The 6,032-nt window shown below is 38.4% G+C and overlaps 1 long non-coding RNA gene across 2 annotated transcripts in view; it reads right to left on the bottom strand.

The window, feature by feature from the left end:
* Positions 1-6,032, bottom strand: part of LOC110151283 (uncharacterized) — an 86,454-nt gene that overhangs the window by 27,492 nt on the left and 52,930 nt on the right. The gene's annotated exons all lie outside the window — the stretch shown is intronic.

Raw genomic sequence — 6,032 nt, 5'->3', positions numbered from 1 at the left:
AAATACCAAGATGAGTTTTTAATATAGTATCTATTGCCACAACAGAACTGTCCACATATTCCAACAAGTCCTACCATTGAAAATCAAATGTAAGTGAAGAAAAATTTAGTGGACCAATAATGTTAAACATAAATCTCTCCTTTTTTAAAGATATAATGGATTCCCCAAACTGGGAGAACTCTGGGGCTTCATTCTCCCATTTGACATGTCTTATCATTTTACTATTATGTGCATGCCAGTCCTAAACAATGCTGAAATCATTTCCCCACATCATGGGAAAAATGGAGGAACTTTTAAAAAACTTATTCTAAGAGTCTTTATACAGACATGAAGGCTTGCAGAATCAAGTCCAATTCTATCTGCTGCTTCAACACTGAGCAACAATTTGCCAGCAGCGGATCCCCGGCATCCTTCCATGAGGAGCCTTTATCCCTATGCTCTTATGACAAGGAAGGATGCTTATTATAATAGATAATGAGCTACATCATCCAGAAACAAGTGGCTTATCACAAGTGGCTTGCTCAGACACCTGATCTTTCTGGCTGGACTACTTTGAGTGGCTTATCCTGCCTCAGTAGGATAATTTTGATCCTGGGTCCAGAGCTTTCTGAGTAACAGTCAGTAACTTGTCACAGAACAAGGTGCTGCAGGTGAGCTATCTTTTCCAAGCCCAGCCGCTCTCACCCTAACAAAAGAAGCACCGTAGGTGCGTCCCTGCCTCCTGGCCTAACTCAGCCAACAGTACCATAAATGGTAATTTGTGAGTGTGCCATGATAAAGGCTTTGGTTCAGGGTCAATCTTTTAAAAGAATCTTGCCATCTTTAATTCTCTAGCTTCTCTGTCTAATAAATGTACCCTTTTACTCTTCCTTTCAGAAACGAACTATGGCTTTGGAAGATCATCTCTCCCCTATCCCCGTACCATAGGCTGTCCTTCTTCCCCCCTTTATGATATTGCTAACAATTTAGTTTCTATGGGTTTGATCAACTGAGTTTTTTAAACAAAATGTTTCTGATGGGAATGGAAGAATTAAAGAGGTGGATGCAACTGTATGGTTCAATAATATTTGTGATTCTTTTTAATAAGGATTGAAAGGAAATATGTTTTGAAACTCCAGTCAAGCATTATATTTTTAAAAAAGGTATGAAGATGTGAAACTGTGAAATAAATATATCATATTAGCTACATACCAAGTCAAGCGGTCATCTATAGAATATGTTTAAGATCCCATTTGGAAAAGTTGTTCATCATAATACAAACTCAGTGGACTCACACTCTTCCATCCTCATATTCCCTTCAACCTAGACCATACACATGTATATTCATACACACACACACACACACACACACACACACACACCCCTACTGTTTCCTACTGAGGCAGGTAAACACTTGTGAAATAGTCATTATCATTCTTTGACATCACTGTACCACAACACTTGCTTTGCAGTTAAACAGCTAGGACTGGTGGCATTGAAAGGACTACTTCTCAAAAAATGTCCTAGATTCCCTTCCAAATTTTCTTCTTTAATTTGAAATTCTCTTTTGTTTTTGTTGAATGATATTTTTATAGTTTGAGAACATACTTTGGGGAAAAAAATTCTTAGATTTTTGTGTCACAATGAAACTTATGTAGATTGCAATATTAGAGCCCTCAGTAAAAGCACTCCAAATATTCTAAGTCTGTTCCATGTATCATACCTGCCCAGATCAGTCCCCAACTTGTTTTATCCAAAGCATTTATTTCTTAGGTAAAAATGGCAAGGCTAATCTCATCAATTATTTTGATATTGAGAATATCAATATTTAATATCCATATCAATATTCTCAATACAGGGAGGAAAATATACATACATAGATGTAGATATATTCAGTAACAAGCAGATGACAGCAGGTTAATTTCAAATGAAAGGAAGAAATGGAGAAATGAGCATGGCAAAAAAGAGCTAGAGATTACATTAGACCAAAGCTGAAAATAAGTCGGCAACGCAGTACCATTAGGAGAAAAAAATACAGTTTAGGTTTTCAGTTAGAGGAAAGTATAGTGATACTGTATAGTTTGTTAGGGAAAGTTTGACCACCAGGACTCAGGTGTGATCTTTCCACAGTACTATGCATTACTCTTACACATACAGTTCTTCTCAGCTACTTGCTTATAGTTAATTTTGATCAGTTAGCAATGTGTTTACTACCAAAGATCTTCGCTTCTTAATACATGTTTTAAAAATTGAGTCTTAACAGGAATTATACCCCATCATACAGTCAATATAATTTGTGTGTTTTACTAATGAATTTAAAGAAGGAAAGAAAAAAAATAAAAAATAAAAAAAAGAAGGAAAGAACATTTGAATACATATCTCATGTTTTTAAAATAATTTTTAAAATATATAATACACATCTTTTTTGAATTTTTGTAGAGAATCTATATATGTATATATCAGACTGTAGTATATTTGGGTTGAAAAACATTAAGTCCAAGTTTAGCCACTACACTTTTAAGAAGGATGTACAGAAAAGGAAAAATAGTCAAAGAAAAGTTGCAGAAATGATTAAAATTTTGTTAAACAGATCCAATAAGAAGGCCTTTTTGCACTTTGAAAAGCAAGACTAAATGATAATGACTGTCACTAGGTTCAGGAAGGTTTTGTACACGAGACATACTGTTCCACTATTCACCTGAGTAAGCAAACTGAATAAAAGTAAATAGAAACAAACTTAAAAGGAAATCTAATTGTTTTGAAGAAAGAAAATGTGCAGTTTGGATAATGAAATGCAGTTGAATAATGAAATGCTCAAATAAACATCTAGTCTCCATCTGGAAATTTCCCATGAGAATAAATAATTTTTTCTCCTCTTTGATTTTGCCATCCACCTGTTTGAAAGCAGAAGAATCTGCTAGGTAATCTTGGGAGGTTGTAGATACAAGGAAATGCCTCTGGCCTCAAAAATTTAAAGTGTCGTAGCAAGTATTGCTAACAAAGAATGTTTGCCTAAGAATATTCCTGGTGACCCACAAGGTTGAGTTCCAAAATTATGCTTTCTTTTGGGGGATTTGAAAGGGAGTCATGTGACTCACAGCTTTCAGTGACTTGGATGTGAGATAGGCTTTGACCATCCAATCTAACTACTTAAAATTGTGCCTTTTCAGAAATTAGAGAAGAAACAATCCCATTTGGAAAACCAGAAAGGGGAATAGGGCATAAAAAGTGAGTGATTAGCTGTATATTGATCCAATGTCTCTGTAATCTTCGAGAACATCTGCATCTACAAACCAGTTATCTCTTCTTTAATAAGCCCAGACTAGAGCCATGGGCTAACCAATCTTGAGAGGGAAGTGGTTCATACTCTGCATTCATGATGGGCCTGCTTCCTATTCAAGTCAAGGCATGAATTTTATTCAAATCCTCAAGGAATAGGATTTCACACTTCATCACCCAAATCTCTATCTTCATCTGTAAATTTCTCCTCCTACCCAATACAGAAACTTAGTTCACTTACTGTGTAGAAAATTATTAACATAGCAAGCCTGAGACTGCTGTCCTTAAAAATGGTCTCTTTGAAAGGTGACCCTTAGTTGGCATCTGGGAAATTGGATTCGGGGAGAGTTCTCCTTATTCCCTAATTGGTTAGAGTGGCTCATTGGGCCTACTCTATTTGTACAAACAATATGGTTTGTGCTGAACATCTGCTTCTCTTCTGGGAGTCTGGAATTTGGGATCATGCTAAGCAAAGGGGTGACTGTGTGAGCAGCCCCCAGGTAAAATCTTGGATACTGAGTCTCTAATGAGCTTGGTAGACAGCATTCCACACTTGTCACAATTGCATGCTAGAAAAAATTAAGCATGTCCTAGGGAGGACACAGGGAAAAGACTCTTGGAAGTCCATGTCTGGTTTTCTCTCCTCCAGGCCATGTGCTTTTATTTTCCCTCGGTTGATTGTTTTTTATATCCTTTTGCTATAATATATCATAGCCATGAGTACCACTGTATGCTGAGTCCTATGAGTTCTAGAAAACCACTGCACCCGTGGATGGTCTTAGGGACTCCCAACTCACATGCTTTGGAAGTGCTGTGCTGTACTGTGCTTAGTTGCTCAGTCGTGTCCGACTCTGTATGACCCCATGGACTGTAGCCTGCCAGGCTCCTCTGTCCATGGGGATTCTCCAGACAAGAATACTGGAGTGGCTTGCCATGTTCTCCTCCAGGGGATCTTCCCAATAGGGATCTAACCCAGGTCTCCCATACTGCAGGTGGATTCTTTACCATCTGAACCACCAGGGAAGCCCAAGAATACTGAAGTGGGTAGCCTATCCCTTCTCCAGGGGATCTTCCTGACCCAGCAATTGAACCAGTGTCTCCTGTATTGCAGGTGGATTCTTTACCAGCTGAACTACCAGGGAAGCCCATGCTTTGGAAGAGTGGATCCCAAATCTGGCTGATCATCAAATTCACTGGGAGAGCTTTGTAAACGATAGATTTCAGAGTCTCACCCTAGACCTATGGACTCAAGATCTGTATTTTCAGAGCTCTCCAGATGTTTTTGATGTCAAGTCAAATGGGAAGACAGATGCCAAATGCCTTGGTGGAAAAGACAACAGCTGCATTAAAGCTATATTTTTTAGGAAAAAAATACAGTGTGTTTGTCACATGGAAGAGGAGTCCAACTCAACATGATTATTGAACATGAATAATGTATACAGCAGATAGAAAGCAAAATTTTCTTTTGTCTCATGGAATCTTCTATATTAGCACCAAGAAGGAACAGGACAGCTATTATTTCAGATAGGCCGCAACATGATAAAAAGACACCCAATGAAAACATATGGTTGAGGAGTTAGGAAGGCATATGGAGGATACAGCAATTCTTCATTGCAATCCCTGGTTTGTGAAACACTAAACCTTAACAGGCACAGAAATGAACTAAAAACCTTCACAGGGAAGGCAAAGAGTTAGACTGCATGCAACCAAAGACTTTGGCTTCTGCAATGGGTTGGAGGAGCAGTAGGCTTGAATTAGGTTTGAAGGTAGCTCTGAGGGAGGCTAGGGGTATGACCCCAAAGTTTCATCAAGAACTCTCAGAGCACATGGAACTCTGCTCAATGTTATGTGGCAGCCTGGCTGGGAAGGAAGTTGGGGGAGAAGGGATACACATATATGCATGGCTGAGTCCCTTCACTGTTGGCTTGAATCTATCACAATACTGCTAATCAGCCATACCCCAATACAAAATAAGAAGTTTTTTAAAATAAGAATTCTCAGAGTGACTAAAGAAGAAGATTCAATTGAGAAGTATGAGATTATCAAAGTTGTGACATGAAAGGTCATCTCCAAATTCGAATTTCTCTTTCATTCTTAGGGCCTCTTTGAGCTGGCTTACCAACGTACTCTGCATGTACACCAGAAGCAGGTCTTGCAAGTTTAGCCAGAATCCAAATTACAGTGAGACTTCCCTGGTGGCTCAACGGTAAAGAATCTGCCGGTAATGTGGGAGATCCAGGTTTGATCTCTGTATCTGGAAGATCCCTTGGAAAAGGGAATGGTTACCCACAAGTATTCTTGCCCCGAGAATTCCTTGGACAGAGGAGCCTGGCTGGCTACAGTCCATAGCATTGCGAAGAGTCGGATACGACTGAGCGACTGACTAACACTTATTATCTTCTGGATTACAACAGTTGTTTAATTTCCAAATTTTAGAGGTAGTCTTGAAGCTGGCTTTTCAGGTTACAAATGTTATGACATATCTAACCAAAAATGTGGATATGTTCTCATAACATACAGAAGCATGGCATGACTGATGAATAACAGTTGGTTTTGACGAGAGATTTCTTTTTAGGGGAAGTAGGCAAATATGTCCCTGATGGATTTTGCTTTTCAATAACAAGTTATTGAACCAATTCGCCAAAATATATCTTGAAGCATCAAAAGCCCTCATTCATAAATCAAATCTTATTGTGGAACAAAACAAAGGAAATGGGAAAGGATGACAGGGGAAAGTGATAACCACAAATATCACCAATAAAAGTTAGATGCTG

This window comes from Odocoileus virginianus, chromosome 14 (assembly GCF_023699985.2).
Source record: "Odocoileus virginianus isolate 20LAN1187 ecotype Illinois chromosome 14, Ovbor_1.2, whole genome shotgun sequence".
Classification (NCBI taxonomy): Eukaryota; Metazoa; Chordata; class Mammalia; order Artiodactyla; family Cervidae; genus Odocoileus; species Odocoileus virginianus.
The sequence above is the reverse complement of the archived record's forward strand: the minus strand, read 5'-3'. Positions and strand labels throughout refer to the sequence as shown.